The 26,138-nt window shown below is 36.1% G+C and overlaps 1 protein-coding gene across 2 annotated transcripts in view; it reads left to right on the top strand.

Annotated features, from left to right (window-relative positions):
* casz1 (castor zinc finger 1) overlaps positions 1–26,138 on the top strand; it is a 215,705-nt gene that overhangs the window by 55,416 nt on the left and 134,151 nt on the right. Inside the window, exon 1 of one of the 2 annotated variants that reach the window (XM_023327703.1) lies at positions 21,878–21,894. The exons of the other annotated variant lie outside the window; for it this stretch is intronic. The gene's annotated coding sequence lies outside the window, so the exon portion shown is untranslated. Of the gene's footprint in view, positions 1–21,877; positions 21,895–26,138 lie in introns of those variants that run through there. 2 annotated transcript variants of the gene reach the window in all.

Below are 26,138 nucleotides of genomic sequence, written 5' to 3'. Positions count from 1 at the left end.
ACTGATCTTTTATTAAGAACAGAAGAGGAGGAAGATGGTTTTAAAGAAGTTAATTTCTGAGACAGTTTTTTTTCTTCTTCATTTTTTTCTTTGCTTTTCAAATGCAAGCTCTGAGAATGAAGTTGACACATCCTCTGAAACACAAATGTTTAACAGAGCTGGAATGGGATCAGAACAGCAATCCAGAAAGTGGAATCTGTTTGCCTCTCTGTCACACTCCTCAGTAATGAAAGATAAGAGGGCTGCAGTAAATCTTTAAGCTCCAAGCTTTTGGTTCTCTGCAGGGATTTTAGCATCTTCCAGATATATTTTATGTCTTTAGGCATAGTTTCGCGTCTCAATCCTCCTCTTGTGTCTGCAGAACAGTCAGTCCGCAGAAGTGGTCAGCGGAATAAACTTGAGATTTCTCAGTTGTTATTTATTTATTTTTGTGTGTGTGATCTTTTTGACAGATTGAACTTTTAGCGGACTAAACGATGAACAGAGGCCCCATTTGAAACTGCAGCAGAAGTGTGGGTTTACTAGTTGATCAGAGCTTGTAGTGTGGGTATGTTGGAGTCAACTACATCACATAAAACTTAACGCTTGTCATCATTCCAATGTCTGTCAAGGGCACCGTTTTGGCAGTGAATGCCATCAATTTTCTTAAGTGAACATGACTGAAGCTGTCTCCTGGAGAGAAAACAGTAAACTCGGGACGCACGTTTAAAATGCGCTCTGTTTGTTCATTAACACCCGAAGGGTAAAATTTATAGAGTGTGGAAAATAAAGATTTTAAAGCTCTTTATGATCGCTCGGCTTTTAGTTTATGAAACCGAAGTTAAAACCAAATTTACTTTGGGAAATGTATCTATCAAGAGACAGCACTCAGGTGACATTTGTGTCCGTACAGTGTTACTGCCGTAGAAGCTAAACTTGTCAAGAGATGACAGTAGAGTCTTTAATCTGAAGAGTCAAAGAGTTTAACATCAGAGATAAAAACTAGATTGTACTTTGTGAAGGACTGCATGCTCAGCATTTTTTATGGTTATGTGGTTATTTTTGTGGTGGTGATTTAAGAATAGCATGCCCAGAACCACTCCACCTGTTTCTCAAAAACAACTTTAGGTTTCTGTGTGACCTTAAATTAGGCTTGCAAACTCTTCTTTAAAAAAATTATTGTGAATATTAATTTTGATACCAAAAAAATGATATTAGATATGACTTCAAATGATTTTTTATGAACGTGTTCATAAATGGTATTAATATTTTGAGTAGACGTTTCTCATTGAGGTACTTAAGCTGAGTGCAGCTGACTTTGGAAACATTAAATCACTAAATGTGAAGGACTGCTGGTAAGAAAGAAGGTTTCTGACAAACATCAGCCAACTCACTCCAAACACAGTTAGACTGATGACTGTAGACATCTTACCATGGTGATTTAAGGCTATTTAAGCCATGGTAAGGCTATATGAGAGTCCTTGGCATTATCCAGTACAGGAACTTAGATTGAAAATCTTTTTTGCAAATAATGGTAACATTTTCAATAACCACATTGTCGTTTTGGTGTTTTTCACCCATATTTATACATACAGAGACGTCTTTCCATGGCTTTCCTTTCATTTTTCAGCCATAATTTCACATTGTTTGATTAGAGGGCAAAGTCATTTTTTATGGAATGGTTCTCAGAAGTGACTTGACCTGTTAAAATCTCAGGTTTATTTGACATATAATGTGATTATATGTCATGTAAAAATAAAGTAAAAACAAGGATATTTATTTAGAAGGAGCAATATGCTTGTCGCGTACATGTACACAACCTTAGGCACCTTTTGATTCATTTGCAGTTTTCTTGGGTTTCACACTTTCCTTCAAATATAGTGAATCTTAAATAACATTGAGCTGTCCTAATTTTATTCTTGTGACTATGGCAATAGTTTGCTGAGCGGTTCCCAAAGATAAAAAAAAAAAGATGTCATAATACAAATATACTGCTCAAAAAAATAAAGGGAACACTTTAAGTGTTAAACACCTGTTTAAGTGTTCCCTTTATTTTTTTGAGCAGTGTATCTCAGTTGGGGCAAAAATACAAAAATACAAATCAAAAAATAGAAAGTTACCACCCGGTTTCAACAGACTGTTTTATTCTGCTTAAATCCCATAACATAAACAGCTTTCAGAATGTGAACCCTTTTTTTTGGGCTGTAATTTGCATATATATATAGAAATGTCTTGCTGGAGATAGGCACCAGCAGCCCTCCCGACCCTACTAGGGACAAGGGTGTAAGAAAATGGATAGATGAATGTAGAAATAAAGGTGGCCTCTTCCCTAATTGCAGTCGTAATGCCTAAATGTGCTAAATGTGTGAAAAACTGCATTCAAGCAGATAGTTGCTATATGTTTGCAAAAGCTATTTTTGGAGCAAACATATGTTGGCAGCTTTTTAAAAAAAATTTTTTTCCAGATTTGAATAAGACACTGTGAGGAATACACAAACTTAGCACTCATTGAGTTTCAAATACACAATACATTTTTCAGGGTGCTAAAAATAGGAGTAATTCTTTGCAGAATTTGTCCATATTATATATAGTTTGTTCAAATAGACCAAAAAGGAATCAAACAGATGTAAGTAAATTAAGACACTAGAATACAATGTGATGACATAGCTAATATTCTAACTGATCGAAGTAACATTTGAAAGGCCATACCAGTGAAAGAAAAATTATTACTGCACCTCACAGAGATGCTGCTTTGCAGGTCTGCTTAGAGATACTGCACTTAGAAAACAAGTCAAATAACTTGGCAAGAAGAAAAGAAATGGAGAATAACTGTGACCTACTGAAAGTAATCCACATCAAATGTCAGTCCGATAAATAAACACTCAGTGAATTTAGCTTCCGCGACCTTTGTGTTATTACCTGCTATATACTCATTGAACAGTTAAAATGAATGGCCTAAACCTGTTTTTTATTATTCAGACTATATATTTATAATTAGATGAAAATGCCTATGAACTAATAATCCATGACTTTGTGTCTATGTGTAGTATAAACTTGATGTGGGACAAAATACCATTATTTTTAGCCATCCTTCAAAATTTGACAGACAAGGGAACATATGAGTAATCTAAGACAGCTATGTTTTCCTGAGAAGTCAGAAAATGGGTAAAAGGAAATGCATTGTTTGGCTCTCATAGTTAGTCTGACATAATTAAATCTAACACAGAAAAAATGTTGACCTCACATAAAATCTGGGATTTTTATTAAATTTTTCTGCTTTGTACATAAAAAGAAAGAAACAACAACTTTAGATAAATGACTTACTGTTTTGTAACCAAGTGAAATATTCTCTTGGCATCATGTGAGTGCTTTTTCCAAGTCTTTTGTTGTCATACAAATCAACAGTTCTTTTTTCTTTGATATGGTGTCTGAGAGACGAACCAACGACAACAGTCCAGTCAGACTAGTTTACAGCACAGCGATTCAGACTGCAGTGGTTGGTCTACATTAATGTGCTATACCTGTTCATCAAGCAGTTCTGCAACAAGGAAAATGATTGGTGCTCACAGACTGGCTGCTTTACAGTTGTCAGTCAGTGGCGTGTCAAAGTAGCATTACATCTATGTATTTTAGTTTCCCAGACTGCATTTTTGCTTCCAAATATTTTAGATATGCTCTACAAAAAATCTGGAAATGAGTGAATTTTCCACAAATAATTTAGAGAAAAATCCATGAGCAGGTGAGTTCATAAACACTGCGAATAGATGTGAGCCCACTGTTTTTGTGACAGCGCTAGCTTCTTCAATCACTCCTTTTTATTGAAAGATGTTTTGATTTTCAGATTTCGCTCTAGAACATGACACTCTGAAAACTTTTTATGGCAGAGTGAGCAATGATCTCCATGGGACAATCTTCATGTTTTCATGTAAAACTCCACATCTTCTCATGAGATGTGGCCGTTTAGAAAAAAAAAAAATATTTCAGGGCATGTCATTCAGAAAAAAGAAAAAAATAAGAATGAATGGATGTTTGAAGTGCAAAGGGTCATCCTCATGCAATTATAAAGTCTTTGTGAAGTGTCAGGATTTTGGAATTATAAAATCATCCTGGACTGGCAGAAGTAATTATGTGACAGAGCGAGACATTCTCTCACTCTATTGTCAATGCAGCTTACCTTCTAGTTTTTTCTAGTGTGTGTAATGGTTTGGTAGGATGCTGCTTCTCTTACGACTTTCGCAAAAAAGTATATTACCTAATGTTTGATTACTCAGTTTTGTTATTCTCTCAATTTATTAAGACATTATTGTAAGCTTTATTCTCATGAAACCTCTAGCCAAACAGAGATGAGTGTGGTGGTTGTTTCTTTTGAAACCAGACTTTATTGGGCCTCTCAGTCACATGGCATTGATGAGCATTGTGGAATAATAATGAGTGCAGCTGTTATTCACACAAAGACAGCCAGGTGAATCTGAGGGGTTTATGTAATAGTGGGGCAAGTGATACTCTTACCATCCATGATGTTTCTCTTGGGGTTATTAAAGACAAAAATCCCCCTTTTCAAAATAAAACTTGATGTCTATGTTATTATGATGCAGTGCAAACTCTTTCTAAAGGTCTGCATGCCCAGTTTTTTATCAGCCAGCATAAGCAAGGCTGATAAAAGTGGTATTAAACCATCAGACCTCTCCCCTCACACACTATCCACATCCACATCATACAAATTACTGCTCAATTTGGCTGCAATCATGCTCTTAACATGGAGCTGGTTTGGAGCGGAGCTTTTCTAATTATGGGCAATCTGTAAAAGATTGTTGTTGTGATTAAAGCAGAGACATATGCCCCAGTGCAGAGTGCATCCAAAGCAGACCCCAGCAAGCTAAAAGCCCTAGAAAGACTCCAGGTATTGGTTGTTATCAAAGATTTGTTTTGTCTCTGGATGTTCAGGAGGGTGTCAAGAAGCTATCTGCAGCTGTTACAGAGGTTGGACATCACAATGTGAGTCTTTGGTTTTGACATTAGGTTACAGGACATGCAGTTGAAACCAAAAAGATATACTGACATCTAACTGCCTTAAACATAACACTAAAATATAAACTCAAAACATTTTTTCTTGCTTTGGAGCAGTTAGGATTAACAATAAATGCAAAACTTCTTTATCACATGGTGCTCCTACCCTCGTACTTCACAGTTGAGATGGTGCACCGGCCATTGACTGCTAAACAGCCAGTGCAGATCCATCCTGGGCCATTCTGAGGAGGAGAGGAGCAGAAGGACAGCAAACACCCCCAATTTTAGTCCAAATGTATATATACTATATATATATATATATATATATATATATATATATATATATATATATATATATATATATATATATATATATATATATATATATATATATATATATATATATATATATATATGAATTAGGCTGGTGCTTAATTATATTTCTATAAGTCAGAGATATAACTCCGACTTACATTTCAACTGACTTTGTAAGTCAGAATTTTTGACTTACCAGCAGAAGCCAATTGTAATGCCCCCCAAGCTATGACTTCAAATTCGCGTTAAATAATAATTTTTTTTTACCATGTTAAAAATCCAAGACAGCTGACAGAAGTAAAACATTGGTGCTAGCTTCAGTGCTAAACTGTTTATTTGAAATTCCTCCTGATTTTTTAATGTTAAATGGCAACTCTGAGAACAACAATTAGCTAATCTGACTGGTTTTCCGACTTACATTATTAGATTGGGTGTAACCTCGTGGGTGTAGCGTCTCTATTCTGACTTTCATAGTATTACAGAACAAAATGTTCCTGCACTTGGAGGTTTGACAAAATTAATAAAAAATGGACACAACTTACTACTGTAACTTACACATTTAGGTTCAACATCTAAATCTCCCTAAATTTATTTGACTTAAAGAGTATAAGAGCAAATGTTTGAAGAGATAGGATATGTAAACATAATTCATATTGCAGCTTTGTAACGTAATAATTATAAAAAATGCTTAGTTTAGCTTCAGCTATCACCAATTTTCTTTCTTTGTGTCTGAGCCAAATGAAAGGAAGCGCTCTGGAGCTTTGCTGATGTCTGTTTGTGGGTCAGTGTTGTAACTTCCTTTAACTTGCTTCTCTCTGAAAGCTGCCTGATTTTTTTGTGTTTTGAATAGAGTTTTTGTTATAAGCAGTCATTTGGCATTTGACAGATTACATGAATTATTGGGCCTGCGACAGATCACAGTTTGTCCTTCGACTTTCTTCTCCTCACCCGATAACTCTGCAAATAAATCTTCGCTTTATAAACTCAGTGGTGTTTGAATATTATCGTTGAGCTTGATTATCACTTCCTTCGTCTGGAGTAAATGTTGTGTTATACATCAATCATCAAGTAAGGTATTCCGATAGTAATGGCATTGCTCTTCGTCTTTATTGCTTTTTTAAAATATATTTCTTGATTTTTTTTCTTAGACTTTAAGGGAACAATTTCCATCTACAAGCCTGAACATCACTGAAAGGAAACAATGTAAAATGATGATGTCCTTTAATGCATCAGTTTAATTAATGTGTCTGTGTCATAATATGTGGGGAAATGTGTTAACTAACTGCTGTTTATTTCACAGGGAGGTTTTCAAAGTATATCCCAAACAGGCTTAACCTACATGCAACAAATATTCTTCTTTTTATATCAAGTAATATGTAGAGAGTGGTAAAAAGGGGAAAACTTGTAAAACCATAAATTGTATCTTATAATAATCTAATAAGTATTGGCTAAACTGTGGGTTTTCTCTGGATATTCTGGTTTCTTTCCACAGTCAAAAAATATCCATGTTTTAATTAGTCACTTTAAATTGCTATTAGATGTTTTTATGAGTGCATGGTTGTTTGTGTGTCTTGTGTTTGCCTCGAGATGAACTAGTGACCTTTTTATGGTTGCTCCCCACCTCTTGCCTGCCGACTACAGAAAATGAGTAAAAACTGAAGATTGCAAACGCAGAATTTAAAACTGTGAGAACCTCCCTCTTTCCCCAATATGACTTCTGATGACTCTACGTCTGTCTTCTCATCTATCTGCCTCTACTGAAGTGCTCTGCCCTGATCAAGGGAGTTTGAGTGAGCCACTACAGCTTTTTAAAAAAAAGCGACTTTTGGCTCCGTCTCGCCTTAGAAAAACTCTACATCCACCCAAACCGCCACACGTGCCCTCTTCCTGTCTCCTTTTATTACACAGCCATGATCCTCTTACGAAGGCTTCCTCTCCAGTGAAATACCATATGTTTCCAGTTAAACCTAATTTCTTTTTCTCATCATTCAAGACAAGCATAGGCCAAGCCAAAAAGCATTGAGAAAGTCCCACTTCTGCCATTCTTTTGATTTTTCCCCCCCCCTTGACAGCATATCAGAATATTTCAAATCACTGAGGTTTTCAATTAATTTACAGCCACAACAAAAGATCTCTGCATTTTAATAGCATTGTAAGTAATTTTAAGTTAATTCCATAACCTCTGAAATAGAGTTCAGGCAGCCACTAAATTGTGGTTTCTGTTGACGAACACAGAGGTCACACAGAGGCTTCCAGCTTATTCATCAAAGGATTACTGGGATCATTTTTGAATTGCCATCTTTTTCCAGCGGCACCCTAAACTTGTGACTAAAACTATGTAGAGGACATAAATAACAATGAACACTTGGAGATTCGGCTTGTTTATATGCACAAGGGCTGATCAACAACTATTGTATTTAGAACAGAGCAAAAAAAAAATGTTGTTACTAAGCTTTCACAAATTTTGTAAATGTTGGAACGTTGTAATGAGTATAGTGATTTTCTTAGAGTTGCTACATAAGTTGGTAAAATATAAAGCACGTAATTACATTCAGTATACACTTTGTTCTTAAAATAGATTTTTACCAAATGCGACTTATCATTTCCTTCCCGAATAAAACGTTCAGAGATATGAGAGTATGGTTATGGTACCAACTACTTCTTAGTGTGATTCGCTCCTCCTCATGTTAAATGTGAGCTGTTATAGGGCCCAAAGGAGCTCAGTAGTCTATTTTCCAATGATGTTGTCAACCATGTGGCTTAGACCCCTGAGAGGTGAAGGTAATCAGCCTTTTCATCTCCAGAGGAGGGGCAATGTGGAGATCCTGGCTGACTCCATATTTTCCTCAGCTGTTTTCGCTGTCTGAGTCGAGTGTCAAACTCCTGGACTGAATATTTTATTATACATTAGCGCAGGTACATTTCCCTAAACCTGGCTCCGGTCATGTTCGTGTGCTTTTTAATGATGACTTCCTTAACTTCCTTTATAGCGCATATAGTGTGATGTATTTTAAGTTGCACTACAATTACTCTTTTATTTATTATTCAATCTAATTAAATAAGAACAGAAATTGGTTTCAAATCATAAAAGAGTTACATTTTCACAGTTTACATAAAAATGTATGTTTAAATGTTGTTACTCTATAAAGAAAACAACTTTACAAAAAGCATAATAGTTTGCGCAAGGCTTGGATTCTACAATACTCTAGGTATGATTATCTTGGCTAAAGACACCACAGTACCAAATACAATGATAATCTACAATGATAATCTACAATGATAATCTACAATGATCATCATTAAAAGATGTATAGATATAAGATATGATCTATAGGCTTCTATTTAAAACTGAGAAAGCAACAGTCATTAGTTGCTGCTGTTAAAGCACTATGATATATTGATTATTAATTCTATCTATAGTGTTTGGAAACATATTTGAGTCAAGTGTAATATGCTTTCTGCTAAGCATATTATGAAAAATGAAGGATTACATTTCAGCTTATTCTGACCTGAGAATATGTTGAAGTCATCTTTAGCTATACCAGTGGATTGTTTCAAAAGATTAAAGCTTTTTCAACCCAAATATTAGTATAATATTTAAAGCTAAACACAACAATGGAAGACTCAAGGAAAATGCACACTCGCTGTGTTTAATATGTTAAGCAAAAATTTACGGAACTGAACCAGCCGAGCTGCCAGCTTGGTTACTTAACCATTTTAGCTCTAGAATACAAACTGTACTTTCAACAAGGTATTATCCAAAGGAACAGTAAAGGCAGCACTTCTTTAATTTCCATGTCATGACCTTCCCAAAGGCCAAAATGCATTCAATGTGTAGGACTGAAGCATGATGCACCAAGACAAGTAAGGAAGTGCAGCGAAGCCTTTGTGGTTTTAAAACCTTAAATTTTTAAACTTCTTGTAGCCCTTCATAGCTGCAGTAATCAACCCATGTATGGTAAGTGCAATTGTCAATTTTATTTAAAAATAATTTTGCTAAAGACTACGTCAGAACAATAATTAGATGTCATTGTAAATGTAATAATAAATGTTTTATTTTTTAGTATTTTGTGCTTTCAGATAAAGAAAAAAATTATCTTCCAAGTTTATGTCAATACTGTGAAATTGTATCATTAGTAAATATCTTAAACCACATGATGCTTGTTCTCTCCTCTTTCAGCATATTGCAGAAAAGTATGCATAATTTAGATAATGAATGCTATGTAAGAATTTGCTAATGCTCTCATTGGTTTTGGTAAATGAAATTCGGTCAGCATTTATTCATGTCATCAAAAGCACAATTAAAGAATATTGCAAAACTGAAATGAACTCGGTAAAAACAAACTTCCTTTGTAGCTTCAAAAATCACTTTTAATTCTGAGACAGCCCCATGTTTGCATTTCTTTTGCGTGGGAGGTGAAACGATTGCTCTTCTCCGAGCACCTCCCTAAAATATCAGACGTATAGAGCTTGTAAGAAATTAGTTAATTTAATTTCCTTGAGTAATGAAAATGTCATGCTCTGTTTAATAAAACTGCAAGAAAAAAAAACATCTGTGCTTCCCCTGTTAGAGATATCTAAAGCTCTGTAGGTTTGAAACTTAGACAGTTGCCCCTTTTGATGTTTTCTTAAAGTTTTGTTTCATTTTTCTCTTGATGTGATTTCAAATTAATCTCAACAGCTTGGACGTAAATATGAAAATGAGACTTGTTTGGTCTCCCCTCTGACAACCCGGAGCACCGCAGGCTGAGGTAGCCGATATCTCTTTCCCCTTTAAACTGCAAATTATTTTACGTTTATGAGTTTCTCTCATCTTCAAGGTCAAAAATGTAATTTTTGCTCTTTCAAAGGGTTATAACCTTAAAAGAGAACCTCAGTCCATGCTGATTAATGAGAGACTTTTGCATTTGATGTTTCAGCTGTGACATTTTAAACTTTAAATATTTTATATGCATACCTATGAAAAAAAATGAAGATACGCATTCATGTGGAATAAACTCAATTGCAAAGAAGAAAGGCTGGGCCGGGTATCATTTTAATAGAACAGTTAGAGTGCAATGGTTTTTCTTGGTGATTTTTATTTGAGGTTTTTATGTGTGCGCAAGCTGATTTAAAGGCACACTAAATCATTGGGGATGGGGAGTAGTGGATTATGCATTTAATCAAGGAGTAGGCCTTGGGAGAGTGGCTGGCCGAGTCACTGGGGCATCAGTGAGGGGTTTGCTCTAACATCGGGCTTATCCTCTTTGTTCCTCACCATAATGGGCTATTTTTACATAATTTGTTAAGAAGAAAAGAGATAGCATTTGGTGTTGGTGATGCTAAGTTGCAGCTGATCTCTATAAGTGTTTGTATAAAATAGCTTGTTTGTGTTCAAAGTCTGGATTTTTCTACATTTTTACTGAATGTTCCTGAACACTATTCTTTTTTTTTAAATTATTTCTGATTGTCTTATAGCTTGATGAAGCTCTGTCAGAGATGTTCACAAACCATTTTTAAAGTTGAAACAAGTCCAAGTCAGGTTCCACGTCTTTGAGTGTTTAATCAAGTCTAAAGTTTTTAGATTCAAAACTCAAGTCTTTAAGAGCCAGCTCCAACTCAAGACTCTAACGATGTAAATTGACATTTTTTAACTTGATGCAGGCTGTCTATACTTAGCCCAAAACCAAGAATAACCTAAAGCTCAAAATAGATTGTAAATTCAAACAATTGGTCTAATTTTATACTTGGACTTTTTACATAATCTTTTTCAGATCATTCAATTAAAGATGCAAAAACTATTTCCAAGTGCTGTAAATGATTTCAAGAGTAAGATATAATATGTACCTCTCAAAAATATGAATATACTGTATATTTCTGTAAAAACACATCAACACCAGTTCATCTTGAATTTCTGAATGAATTAGTCAGAAAGAATCCTTTTTGTTTTCCCATTGACAAAATTGTAGTCTGTGTTCATATTATCAAATTCTTAACTATGCTGATCTTAATGTATGATTTGAGGCTTTTCTTCTCTTTCCTCTGTGCCAGAGGATTTGCAAGATTATTTGAAAACCATGCAGTAAATCTGCTTTTAAATGCATTGTGTAAACTGCACACATGTTTCAGGGTCTAGTTTGTTGTTCCAGTAAGAATTTTATGCTGAAAAACTAGGAAGAACATTTTTGGTTTTAAGCTACCTTAACAACAAGAGAATAACTTATCAGAGATAAAGTACTTTTATTTGAACTAAAATAACTTAATACAGACTTTAGTTTGAGAGAAATGGTTGTGGTTATTATTATGGTGGTACAATAAGCAAACAGGTTGTTGTAAACTATAACCAGCCAGTGTATATATACTGTGTATACAGTATATACTATGCTTAAAGGTGTCACGAGAGCAATTCATTTGAGTACATTACAATAAACCAGAGAGGACATAAAGATTGTTCATGAGACTCAAATCTTTAGAGTGCAAGTGAAGTCTTATGTCTTTTTTTGTTTGTTTTTTTTTTTTGCAAAGTGTGACTCAAACCTAAGTTACTGTCTTTAGCCCCATATGTAAGCTCTGTTTGTACTTTACTTCATCTGAATTATTTTAGTGTAAAGTCTGTTGATTTATACCACTGAAAATGTACAAGTAAATTTTATTTGTACCATATGTTTTTATAAAAACCTTATTGTTCCTACCAATATTTAAGTGAACTTGTTCAAAGTCGGTCCTCGAGGGCCGGCATCCTGCATGTTTTAGTTCTCTCCCAGGTTTAACGCACCTGGATCAAATGATGGCTCGTTAGAAGGCCTAAGAAGAACACTGACATGCTGAAAAGGTTGTTGGTACTACCAGGGATAGAACTAAAACGTGCAGGATGCCGGCCCTCATGGCACAACTGGTCTGAAGTCTTGAATAATGTAAATTTGTGTGAACTTTGCTCGGCTAACACGCTGTAATTCTGGTGGATTGCAAGGAGTTTGTCCAAATTTGAACTATGACTGTAACTGCAACTGTGGACATGCTAATTTAGCCAAGAAGCCATGGTTGCCTTTGTAAGGATACTTACTTTAATTAGCAAAAATAATTATTACACTGGAAGTAACCCAGGCCCCATCAAAGCATTTATTATAAAACACCCGAGATTTCAGTGGGTAATTCAAATTTTATGCATTGATCTTTTCTTTTTGTGTCTCTTTCTGGTCATACTCGCCGCTCCAGATGCACAAAGCCTGACGAGTCTGCATTGTTTGTCCTGGTGGTCTCACTTAACTTATCGCAGCTCCTGCAGTGTCCCCTATGAAACTGTGATAAAGACCCTGTGTTTTGCAGCAATGCTCATAATATCTAAGGTTCCTGATAAGGTTTTCATGATACTGTGTTTCTACAGTAGAATGTGTCTACAAATGTGTCATTGTTTTAATTATACTTCTGTCTTTAGTGTCTTAATATCTAACCATATTTGGTCAAAATGGTTAATCATCTCTCCTGACAGCTTTGGGCAAGTTAGTGTTTCTGTCTCCAAGATGTTCCCATTATTACTGGAATATTAATATGTGTGCTTAATGCTTAATGGCTTTCTGTCCTACTGGCCAGCAAAGCTTAATATATAATTTAAAAGCTCCAGTATGCTTTGTATGTCAGAACTTTCCCAGGTCTTAATCGGGGTGACAGCGTACAAATCAGGAATGAATTTAGAAGGCAAAATGGAATTGCTGACCTTTATGTTTATACAGTACAATCACAGATAGTCTCACCCTTTCATGTATGTAACATGTAGGAGTTTAACATTCTTCAAGGCAACAACTGTGCAGTTGTTTGTTTTCTTTCAAACCATTAATTTAGTCAATTATACAATCTAATTTCTTTCTAACTTGCCAAAGACATGTTTTGCTATCTTGCAGCATGGCAGTTTGATGGGTGAAATATTTACCTAAAGTGGAATTTAAACAGGGACATGTTTTCTATAAGGGCATGGTTTGTTTTCCCCTCCTCTTTGCTCCTGTGGGGGATTAATAGTGTCAATCACGTTGACTGGCACCTCTCAAATCACACCCAGGCAGCAAAGTGGCTGATTTTGTCAGGGAGCGAGCGACGTTATCGGCAGAACCTTGTTTAGAGACTTACAAAACCGCTAAACCCGCAATTCATGGGAGATCTGTTTACAATCTGCACCGGCCATTGACTGCTAAACAGCCCGCGCAGATCCATCCTGGGCCACTCCGAGGAGGAGAGGAGCAGAGCAATTACATCCTCAAACAGCAATCTGAGGCCAGGTCGGCGTGCAAACAGACGTCGAGTACGCACACAAACACTGGCGGATTCAGACACGAGCAATACGTTTGTTCAAGACTTTGGGAAATACTGTTAAGGGCCAGAGCTGAATGTGTGTGTCCTTTATAGTGTTGCATATGTACTCAGCAGTACAGTTACTTTGCTGACTTTGTTGACCTAAGTGTTAAATTTCTCTCGGAAAACAAGACAAACCACAATTAAAGATTCTTAGAATTACCTTCACCAGAGGGTTCTCGCACAACCTGGAAACATGTGGGAAAGTTTGAAATTTGCTGTCATCATTTTCCAGATCTTGAAATGTATGGAAAAATATAACTGACTATCAAAAGCAGTTTGATTTTCCAGACTATTTCTCATTTCAGTTTCTAAAAGACAGAAATCTACATTTCTGAAATTCAGTTGTTTTCTTGATACATATTTTAATTATGTTCTTGATTTACCAAAATACCCCATGATTTTAAAAATCAGCATTTTTGTTTTTGTGCTTCTACATGAAATCCTACAGGTCAAAAATAATTAATTTTGTGCTTCTCTGAACTCAAAACAATTTGGTATGAGGGTTTTGAACTAAACCTGCTATCTTGGGTGTGGTAAAAATGCCAAACCAAGCATTAAACTCCTTTTTTAGAATGATTTGTCACAAGCAGAATAAATTATTGATACTATTAGTGTTCACAAATTTTGCTTAGAAGGATTTTAATTTAGTGTAGAATCATTTGCTCCTGTTGTAAATATAGAAATGGAGAACAAATTAATTGAAGATCCTATGAGACAACCTTTACCACACTCCCAAAACTAAATAAAAAAAAAAAGTTTTCAGTTTCATATTCTGTGGCAAATAAAGAAAAAAAAAACTGACTATTGCAGTGGGCATTAAGCAAAAGTAAGATATATGTGTAGTATAATGTATATATAAAATTAATTAATAAGAATTAATTAAGGAAAGTGATAGGATAAGCTTTTGTCTGTTGCAGTAATCAATAAAGATTTCATGCCTGATTAAAATTAGCCGTAAGCTTCTGCACAGATTACCAGCAAGTTTCTTCAATAGCAGTTGTGTCGCATGGAGACGATTTTCCTGTGACTCTACTCAGATGTTCAACAAGCTTAATATCAGCGTTGGGCCTGGCCTGTACAATACATAGTTTGTTGTGGGATGTAGGGCAGGCAAGTTTGCTAGCAACTTTATTTTCCCCAACATCTTTTTATTCCACTCAATTTTCCATTAATACTCTTGGATATAGCACTTAGTCAATTGCCAGTTTCTTTAGCAATAACCTTTTGTGGAGGACATCATTAACATTTGTCTGGACAACTATCAAATCTGATTAAAACATTACATTTCTGTCGTAAATACACTTTTTTCTCTAGTTTACCATTTTAAATTACAGATAAACTGAATTTTGGATTTTAATTTGTTTCTAAATATGAGTTATGTAAAAGTTTTTAAATATTTTTTTTTTACAACTCTGCAGGTTTCTTAATTGGACAGCACTAAATCTGTTCTATAGCCAATGCTATTTATTAAAACTAGAATCACACTTCAAAGTGGCGACATTGAATATAATTTTCAAAAGTTTGTTTTAGCAAATCACTTTGTAGCTCTTTATAATATAAATTAATTGCTCAATGAACACAATTCTAATTTCCTTTAATTTTTCAGTTTCATTTAAATCATACGCTTTAATAGTACAGTACGTCACAAAAGGTGTCAGTTGTTCTTTACGGTTTTTGAAATATAAATGTAAACCCCCCCATTCTGTGTAGTGCCCTAAGCATTAAAGCTTGGGGATGATGCAAACGTCTAAGTATATTGCTCCTTCCATTAAGGGATTTTAATAGTTGAGTTACATTATTGATTTTATTTTATAGTGATAAATACATCACTGATTGAAGGTTTTTCCACATCAAAGATGAATTGCATTAGTCGCGGCTTTTTTAACAGCTGGAATAGAAATTGGATGTGTGAAAGCCATAAAACGTGTATATGTGACAAGTGTGCGAGTGCAGCCTTTTCACGGGATTGTTTTACAAAGCCATAATGACTAATCAGAGAAAAGGAACTTTATGTAGCACGAGCCTTTCACACATTTCTTTTAATCTGATGGATTGTATGAAAGGTAATGTACACCAAAAATATGCAGTGCTCCAATGGAAGTTAGCAAACATGAGCAGAACTCATTAATTGCATTTTAAATTTAATTATTCACCTTTTTTTGTTCAACAAACTGCAGAGAGAGGCTGTTGGTAAAGCATATTTTCTCATCACGGCTAAACATAACACTGTGCACTGTGGCGGAAAAACAAACCAATAAGCACAGGAAAATAAATATATCTAACCAGGCGGATGTGAAGAATTTTTTATCTGAATTTTGGTATTTAGGAGATCCAGAGTGAATGATGATATGTGACAATCAGTCACAGCAATTAGTGTTACTGTTAAGAAGCCTTTTTGTTTTCTCTCACCCATACAGAATGTCACAAATAAATCCTCACTTACATTTGCATATTAATTGGATCTGAGACGTCAAGCATCTTTCATTAAGCAAAATGATCTGCATATTTGGAGACATAAAATAGTTTATTTCAATCCGGGAACAGAAGTCATTGAAAATTGACCGCATATGGGATGTTAACTTTGGCTGATCCATTAACCCCTTAGCCCCCGGCTGCATAGCAAGCACAAAGCAACAACAGGCTGATTAACAATGAGATGATGTTTCTTAGAGTCAAACAATACAAAGCTGGATGTAATAAAGATGCAGTGAGTTGAAAAGCTCATTATAAGGTGTTATTTGTTTCTGGGCTCCATGTTCAGAGGGAAAATTTTAAAATCACTCATATTAGTTACAGATCAACAAAATGTTGTAACCAGTGCAAGAAAAAAGTATTTACCCTCATTAAAAAAGACAGAACAACAGCAACAACAAAAAAATACTTCCCTCTTCCACTTAGTTCATGAATTACTGTGGTTTACTACATTTTCGTTCAATTTCAGTAGCCACACCCCGGTCTAAATTCTGTGTGCTGACTTGTAGAATCAAGAAATTACTTCAGTAGGACCTGTGAGACAATGTGACGTAGGCTAAAACACTTATCTAAATAATTTAAGATGAGAATCATATGAGGTTTGCAACTTTGAAAGATATGTTAGAACTACTTGTGGCTTCTTGTGCCATTCATCTTTGTAGTTGAAACTTGGATCTTGTAATTGCATCATGCCCAATTTAAGTGCATTTCAATTACGAGTTCTTGAACAACAGAGACTTACTAATTTATAATTATTAGTGACAAGGCTAACTGTTATTAGCAACACAGGCCAATGGCGCCACAATTAATTTTGAGATTTGGATAAAAGCTCTGACTTTTCCATTGAAATTCAAATTTTCAACTACAGACCTCTGTTAATTTTTTCAAATATCAAAATGGGCAAATTTATTTATGAATAAAAATAGACTCTTCAGCTGATTATACAGTGCCAGTGTATATGACCATTTCTGTTTGCTGTTTTTATGGCAGAGAACAATAAACTAAAAGTGTTCTGCTGTGCTACTTATTTAAAATGACTGTTAAGATGGTGGCTTTTGAAAATGTTTTTTTTTTATTTTCTCACACTTTGCACTGGTTAGAAAAAGCATGAAAACAACTGGCTTAAACTAAGTGAAGAATATGAATATGAAGATTTTTTCACCAGCTTAATACCAGTGGCAAAAAACAGTGTCACTTTAATATTTGCGACCTAAACACAGCAAGATTCTTTTACAACCTTACTACCAAAATGGCAGGCAGATTACTTGTTTGGCGCATCATTTCTATGTGAGAAAAGTCAGGTTGAAATTCTGGAAACCCAGATATAGAAAGGGTTAAAGATGCCAGCTCCACAGCCAATCAGGGCACTTGTTCGTGGCATGTGATCAGAACTGAATCAGTCACTGAAGCACTGAAGTAAGAGTAAAGGCTGTTCATGTGGAAGCTTAATACAGCCTGGTTAATTTAGTCAAACTAAGTTCACATTAACATTCTACATTTTTCCTATATTTACATTTTGTTGAAGGTACCCACAACTAAAAGGTTGCTTGTCTTAAATAATAATAATAAAAAAAGGTTGTTAGGTATCTAAGGTTGTCAGATTTTCTTTTAGGTGATTGTATCTTTAAATTCTCCCTGAAAACTGTCCTTCCTGTTCTTATCTACCAATAACATAGGCCTTGCGTTATAAACTGTTGCATAAAACCTAGCTGCAAAGAAAACAAGTGGATGACTATTTAAGTACATATTGTTTCTTGTCAATTAATTTTCAAAACAACAGTACTGTCAAATCTGTCAGTGTCATTATGACCTGAGAAACCTGTTGGTACTCAATGTACTCCAAACTATTTCAGCATATCCACAAAGTGGAAAAAGAGCCATGTTTTGAAGCTTGCATGTTTGTTTTGTGCATAAACCATACTTGTGTATGAATCAGCAGTTCTGTTTTTATCTTCTTTTCGGATTAGGCCTTCAGGGACCCAACCCTGTGATTATCAAAATCCCTTGTGTCATCTGCAGTTGTCTTTCAAAGTTATTCTCAATAGCTGCAACTGTGCTCTACTAATTACTACAACAACTAACTTCCCTTGAAAGCTTCATTTGAACATAATGTCCCATTGTCTTAAGATTGTGTTCTTCCAGCGATAACATTTTTGTTCTCTTAGCGCACTCTGTTTTTCAAAAGTGGCTAAAATCCCGAGGCAATAAGAAATGTCAGACAAAGTGGACAAGTGGGGAAAGATGGGATTCGTCTGAAATCTTTAGGTGTCAAGACGCAGTCGTGCTTTATTTGCTGCGTCTGTTGGCCATTCTGAAGGGAAAAGTGACATTGGGTGTTTCGACAAGATTAAGGCGCAGAGGATGGTAATGGACAGACTGTGTATTGCACAGTTTGAAATAGTTAGGGGCTAGGCTTGTGAATAATTTGATTAGGCTGCGGGGGAATATATCTGGAGGATTATGTAAATGGCAGTGCCCCCATGCCGAATTCTTTTGAACTCTTCACAACTCACATCTGCCGGGGTCGACATCTAGACAGAGCGGCTGCCTTCTTGTATCCCGGTTCTTCGGCGTTGGAGGAAGGTGTTTAAAGGTCATTCCTGGTACAAACAGATTTGTCCTCAGAAACCTCGCCTCTTTAAAGAACTTCAAATTATTTTTTTGTTGATGCCCATGCAATTATCATTTTCTTTGAGTCAACAATAGCTGAGCTTAGGACAATTATTGTTGTGTACTAATTAACCAGACTGTGCGCGCCTGTGTCACCGGCAGCCTCTCGCAAGCAAGCTCTGTATGCACACACAGGAATAGCTTTGACCTGTTTACAATATATTTAAGGTTATATGTGCCTCTCCCTCTGTGCCGTCTGATTATGAGATTTTCCCCCAAGCCTTATTTGGTGTATTTCTGGGTGGGGATGTGTTTGTGTAGAGTGCTATGGCAACCAAAGTCAAGGTGACCAAGAACATGTAGCACACATTAGATTACCAGAATAGAGTCAGGAGACAATGCAGTCAGCACAAAATAGCATTTATGTGCAGCCTGATTGTAGGGATTTCAGAGACCATCCCTGGGCCAGCTGTGGATTTATTGTCCTGGTGAGTCTGGCCACTGCACTGTTAGCTGTTAAAGCATTGGAGGCAACTGCTTATACAATGACATCTTCTGTGCTGTGCCTACTCACAAATACCTAGTAAATATTGAAAGCATAATGTTTTCGTTGTTTTAATTGTTGCACATTGTTGAAAGGTGTACAGAGTTCAATATTGTAATCCCTTTAGTTGAAAAATGATCAAATTGAGCTAAACAAATTTTAAAATGATTTGAATGCTTTACATTAACAAAAAACTTTAAATACTGCTAGTAAAGCTTAGTCTGAATTTAATGCTGATTGTGCATAAGTAGACTGCAAGGCTCAGAGTGAATTTGCTCCTTTGCCCAAATTTGTTGCCATTTCATCCTTCCTCACTTTAATTTTGTACTCATAAACAAACCTCGTCACAACATGTCAATGTATTTTTCCTATTGGTACCATATTTTTTGTGAATTATAGACATAAACAACAAGTAAATTGCCCAAATGTCACACATCATTTATTTTTTCCACTATTTATTGTTATGAAGATTTTGAAGAGGTGTACTCTTTACATGAATTGTGGTTCTGACCCTCTTTTGACTGATTTGACACTGGTTAAATCTAAAAGATTTAGACCTCTGACCAATCAAAGTAACTCTGAGCAGATATCATCTATTGACCCCTCCTGGGAAGATTCATCACTGTTCAATGTTTCCTCTGTTTGTGGATATGGGTTTTCACTGTGAATCACTAGACTTAAAATGGCTTTGTAACTTTTCCCAGAGTGATAAATGTCAGTGACTTTATTTCTCATCTGTTTTTGAATTTTGTTACATCTGGGAAAGATGTGTGACTTCTTAAGATTTTTTGTAGCCTGCTTCACATTGTCAGATAGGTTCTGTTTAAGGGATATGATTTATTGATTCTACAGATCAGGTTGTAACCACCAGGGTGTGGCTTGTGAAATTAAACTCAGCCCTCCAAAAAAATGTGGTTAGTCACAGTTAGTTCATTATTTCATTATTTCAGAAGGGGGGAAATTACTTTTTACAAAGGGTCATTGTGGTTTGGAGAATGTTTCTCCATCACAAATTGAAAACATTTGAATGTGTCAGAAAATCTATAAGGGTGGAAATAATTTTTCACAGCACTGTATTCTAAAAACATTTACAAATGGTGAAAAAAATATTTGGTCCCTGCCTGTAACACTGCATATCCAAAAGGTCTTACTCTAGTATCCATTGTTTTCTGGTGCATACTCTGCTAGGCAGAGAAAGTTATACGCTAATCACCCTATTCTTTACTCTCCTACCACTGCTTTGGCATTGCATTTCTACACATCTGATTTTGTATCATATTAAAGTTAACCTCTGACTAAGTCAGGATGGCATAGATTTTTTTCTACATATCAAGAAAATTCTGCAGCATGAACGTCACAGTGTCAAATGCCATGCATTCACTGCAATGTTTTGAGCAGCTCCAACTGGTGGCAGCCCTACCTATTATCTGATTAGTCATTATTTGTTTGACCACGTGGTGGCTCTCATGAATGGTTGAACTTTAATCCCTAGATGGTTTGTTGATCTTTCAGCATAAATACAAAAAAAAAATAAAACAAGATGAGGATATCACTGCAAAACTCAGTGTTCTCCTATTGACGCACGCTGGATTCTTGCCCTTCATCCTAATAACATGCACCTAATCCACAGGGGTTCATTATAAAGGATACATATAATTGAAGGATGTGACATGACTTGGTGTTCAAAAGGCAACATTTGAAGTGGCCTACTATCAGAATCAGTTTGATAAATTCTTTAAGCTAAGCACATAAAGTAACTGTTGTGGGTAAGTCTGCATGAGAGATGACTGAGCTGGGATTTCTTTGTTGTTATGCCAGCACAGTCAGTGCTTCGCCTCTCCATTGGGCTGAGTAGTTGTGGGATACTATCTCATTCAAAAACAGGGAAAATAAAACAAACAATGCTTGACCTCGTATTTTTCCCGAAGCTTCCGTCAACATGTGGGCTCCCATAGATGGATGAAATATGGGGATGTCTGTCTTGATAATTATGTGTGCTCCCTGTCTGTTTCCTTTCTCTCAGAAAAGCTAAAGTCCTGTAATATCGACTGAAAATAAGCCCGACAAACCTCCCACTTCCCTTCTTTCTGAATGTCTCTTTTTTTTCCACTCCCAGGAATGTATGCAAGGCAATACACTTCACCAACAGGAAGGATGATACAAGGACATACTGTAATTATGTTCAAAGATACAGATTCGGCCCAGTTTTCACTTGTAAAACTTGAGCAATCAGTTTTGGAATCTGAAAGAATCCTCTTTTGTGGTTGTCTTGTGCTATTGAAAGAGCCTGCTTTGCCCTGGCTTGTGACCACTTGTTGAAGGGGTTGGGAGTGATTTAGGGAGGGCAGCTGGATAACAGAGATTTTATTTATCTATTCTGAGAGCCCTTTATTTTTGCAAGTGGTTCTCAGCTTGCAGTTGCTTGGCTTTATGGCAATTTTTTTTTTCAATTGTGTGAAGCGAGTATGACTGAGAGAGGAACAGCTGAAAGGGCGAGAGGAGGATTACCATGTAAAAAAAATTGGAAAATGGCAAAAATGTTGTATGTGTGACTGCTGAAAGGGGTAAATCTAGATTTTATGCAGCTTTCTGGAAACAAATGGAAAATAAAAAAAAAAAACTTGAAAGAAAGATCTACATTGGTAATGTATATTTTTTTCTACCTATTTTTTCTTTAGTCATGCAGCAAACTAAACAGAGAGGTTACTGGAGACACAAGCAGCTTTTTCGACAGTGTTTCTCACAGCTTTGTGAAACTTCTCTAGGCATCTGAATGAATGATTGTGCTGTGCTGCTACGTGTGCGAGGATAGATACGGAGGCATTATTACCCAGGAGAGGTCATGGGTCAAGTATTAAGCAAGCAGCCTGCTTGGATCCCTGCATCAGAGATTTTACTCTGTTGGCCCCGGAAATACTCCTGAGCCTTGTCTAAATAATCAAGGAGTCCTTCAGCGTGCAGTTTTTAAAACTGATAAACAAACGCAAGAGACTGAGATTAAGAGGAAGCCCTGCTACAAAGAACCCACAGCGCTAAAGTGAAGATTTTTTTTTTCCTGCTCAAGTTTAAATCAACTATCAGGGTTGGATATGAGCCATTCCTCAGGAACAGGAATACCCTGTTGTTGTTAAGCTGTTACCTTTAATCGTATTTTCTTGGTTTCTGAACAATGTTGCTTGACCTTCTACATCGGAACAGACTGTTTTAGCCTCATTCCTCTTAAAATGTAGGAAAACAATGGAAAGCACCCAGATAGGAAGTGACTTCTCAGCTTATCAAAAACAGATTAGAAGCTGAAGAAGAGGCCAAAATAGAATCAAAGCCTTCAATGTTTACTCTGTCAGTTACTCTGTTATCCTTTTTGCAGAAATTATTTTTGATACTATTTATGCTTTTTACAGAATATAATTGATTGCTGTTGTTACATTCCCTGGTTTCACATTTATCCCCAAAGCTACAACCAACATTTAACAAATCTGGCTGAAGTTTTATGTGATACACCAACACAAAGTTGTCCATAATTGTAAAAAGGAATAATTTTCAAATAGTTATTGAAAATGAAAACCTAATCTTTCATTTTCTTGGGTTCTATTCTCACTGTTAGGTGACACTCCACCCCAGTTTCAAGCCTTTTGCAGCTTATGACAGGTTTTCTCCCAGGATTGTCCAGCATTTAGCTTCACTCATATTTCCATAAACTCCTAACAGCTTCCCAGTCCATGGAGAAGAAAAGCAATCTGTCAGCATGATGCTGCCACTGCTACATTTCACCCTGGGAATAGTATGTGCAGTGATAAATTTCCTCCACATGGTTTTGTGTTTAGATCAGAAAGTTAAATCTTGGTGTCATCTTGCCAACAGATCTTCCACCTGAGCGTGGATCTCTGCTGCTCCCCCAGTTACCATTGGTATCATTTGTTAAAAAATATAAAATATTGTATTTTCCTTCTACTTTGCAATCATATGATCCTTTGTGTTGGTCTAGCATTTAAACATACATAAATTGCACTAAATAACATGTGTGGTTGTCTCAAGACGAAGTGAAAAAAAAAGCCTATTGGGTGTGAATACTTTTGCAAAGCGCTGTAGATATTAGAACTTGTTGTATTAGTTGTTTAATTTATGAATCTCTGTTTCTTATCTACCCCAAAACCCATTTTCTAAAAAGTTACAGACCTATCTCTGATTAGAGCCTCTGAAGAGGGACAGTGTTAGAGAGAGTATTATCACAACACTCAAAATAACCAGAGAATTCAGGCAGAGCCATATTAGGTGATGATTCTGCGATGGAAAGGAAGTGAACATAAATTTATTGACAGGCTCAGTGTTTCCTTGAGTTCAGGCTCAGTACAAGATAACCCAAGTCAGAGCTGATGGCCTTGGCTTTTCTCTGAGAATTATTAATTGTTCTTTGCATATCTTGAGTTTAGTTTTAGTTTGTATTAGCTGAGGTTCAAAAAAATATATCACCAAGTACAGCCTGTAGCCTGCTGTGCTCAAACAGACACATCTACTGTTTTTTGCTTGAGGGCTACCGACTAGAATAAACTAAGCAATACTATAACTTCTCGATTTAGAGGTAGCCAGCATAGTATTTAAATTTTTACTTATTACTTTACTCAAATAAGGACATCACGGTTTAAAACGGCTCCCCAGTTACCCTTGTTAAACACGCATGTCCTTTCCGCAGCATGCCTAACTTGTTTTTTGTTCTATTTTTGATCCGATTCTGTCCTTGAAGAGGACAAGAAAACTGTCAGTCTGTGGGTGTGTACAAACGTGTTTGTGTGGCGGTTGGATAGGGTGGGGTGTATGGCGTCACAAGTGCTCCAGTTTAGGAAAAGTGACACTTTGCCTTGAAAGACTCTTCAGGTCAGTCAGATAAGGAATTTAGTGGCTTTATCACAAATGCCGCTATTTAATTTAAAAGGGTGAGGCACTTAGGGATCTGGCAGCAGTCTTTCAGTCTGGTGATAAATTTGCAAGAAAGTGGAAAAGAGTGGGGCATGAGAGCAGATTAGCAGGATACAAATATAGAAGTGACATTATAGAGGGTATTAGTCAGGTGCAGAACAAGTGGCCTGTTCCTGATAGCCCTGAGAATGGGGCCCAACTGCAGGCAGGGAGGACATGTTGCTGAAAACACACTGAGAAGACCAGACAGAGTGGCAAAAAATTAAAGATTTTAGCTCTTGCATCTTAGTGTCTTAAATATCTGACATGTAGAGCATCGTCGTTTTAAAAAATGTTCGTAAGATTGTAAGATTTGACGGCATGATTTGAATTTTGTGGGCATTTTCTGATATCTGGTTTTTGTAAAGCATTGACCTGCCAATTCCAACTTTAATCCATTTTGACCTAGGAACGGTTGTATAGCAACATGAGAAAACAACATTAGCGCCTGGTGGAACTGCACGACTACAAGCTTTTTTATTATTATCCTGTATTATGAATTCATATGCGTAGTATGTCAAGTGTTACTGAAGATTTCTTATAGGCTTCCAATATTTACAAATTGTCATACCATAGAAAGGTTGAAAGCTCAAAAGAATAAAAATAGAATATTATATTATTACATTTTTGCTGTAATACATTTAGCCTTTTTGTTACATGCTAGAAGTCTTGCTCTCTCTCGCTTTCTCGTAGCCTAAATTGATAGCAGACTTCGCCTGCAAATGGTGCATTCACATATTTAAAAAAGCTTAGAGTTTCCAACCAGTCAGTCACTGGTCAGGGAAGATCAAGCTGAAAATCTTCAGCTTGATCATCAGCTGATGTCTCTGTGCTATGCTTAAACGATGCCACTTCCACTCTGTCTTTACTTCCATTGTTTTAGTTGGTTTCAGTCAGATATATGAAAAAGCATAAAAGTGCAGAAAAAATATGAAATCTCATTATATTAGAATGCTGTCAGAAAAGTGTATTCTTGCCCTCACTGTGCATTAATTATGCAATTCCTATTACTGTGTAACTTATTGTGAGATATTAACTATATAAAGACTGAAAGTAAAGGAAGTTGACAGCAACTTATTAAATAAAGAATTTCTCTTGGAATCCAAAACCAATTGCTATTCACTACTTATTGTCACACTGTATTTTTAAGTTGTTTTGTTTGCTTTTCTTTCCAATGAATATTTCTTCCTGATTCTGTAAACTGAGATCAGATAATGATAAAAACTTGACTTATCAGAAGTACTTCACGCAGCGCGACTTAAAAAAAGAAAACAATCTCTACAAATCTAGGGACTGTTTTTATTGGACAAAAAGAACGACTAAATACCGGAATATAATCTAAAGTTCTACAGACAGAAAGATGGCAACAGATCTTGAAATCTGAAAATCTAGAAACTGTGGTGTTCCTAGTTTTCTACTTCTTTTTCTTTTATTTCTGGTTCCTGAAGCCAACGTTCCATTAAATCCCTTAATTTTTTTGGTCCCAAAACCTTTGTTTTGTTTTCATTTTTCGTCCCCCTCCCTGTCTCCCATTTCTTTTCCTATTGCAACAGTTGGTGTATGTTCCTCTTGGCAGCGCTCCATAGTCTGTTTGATGTGGTTTCCAGAAGTCCTGAACTGCAGTCCCTGGCCACTCTTTCTGTCGTCGGTAGACCTGCTGTCTCTTTAGCCTCCATTGACTCCTGTTAACCTCCTCCTACCTTCCTCACATAGCAGCAGCTGCTTTTCTTCCCACTGCACATTTCTGCATGGAAATGATCTGATTCCCATTATTAGGTAGTAAACGGGAATTCACTATGGGCTGCATACCAAAGTGCACACTTACAAACACTGTTTGCTCTCTAGGCAGAAATTTGCCTCTTTGCTGAACATCTTCCAGGCTGTGTTCCAGCAAGTGGAGAAAAATTAAAGAAGCCTGCTGCTTCCCCATCAC

The sequence above is a fragment of the Xiphophorus maculatus genome, chromosome 1 (genome assembly GCF_002775205.1).
Source record: "Xiphophorus maculatus strain JP 163 A chromosome 1, X_maculatus-5.0-male, whole genome shotgun sequence".
NCBI classification, from domain to species: Eukaryota; Metazoa; Chordata; class Actinopteri; order Cyprinodontiformes; family Poeciliidae; genus Xiphophorus; species Xiphophorus maculatus.
The sequence above is the reverse complement of the archived record's forward strand: the minus strand, read 5'-3'. Positions and strand labels throughout refer to the sequence as shown.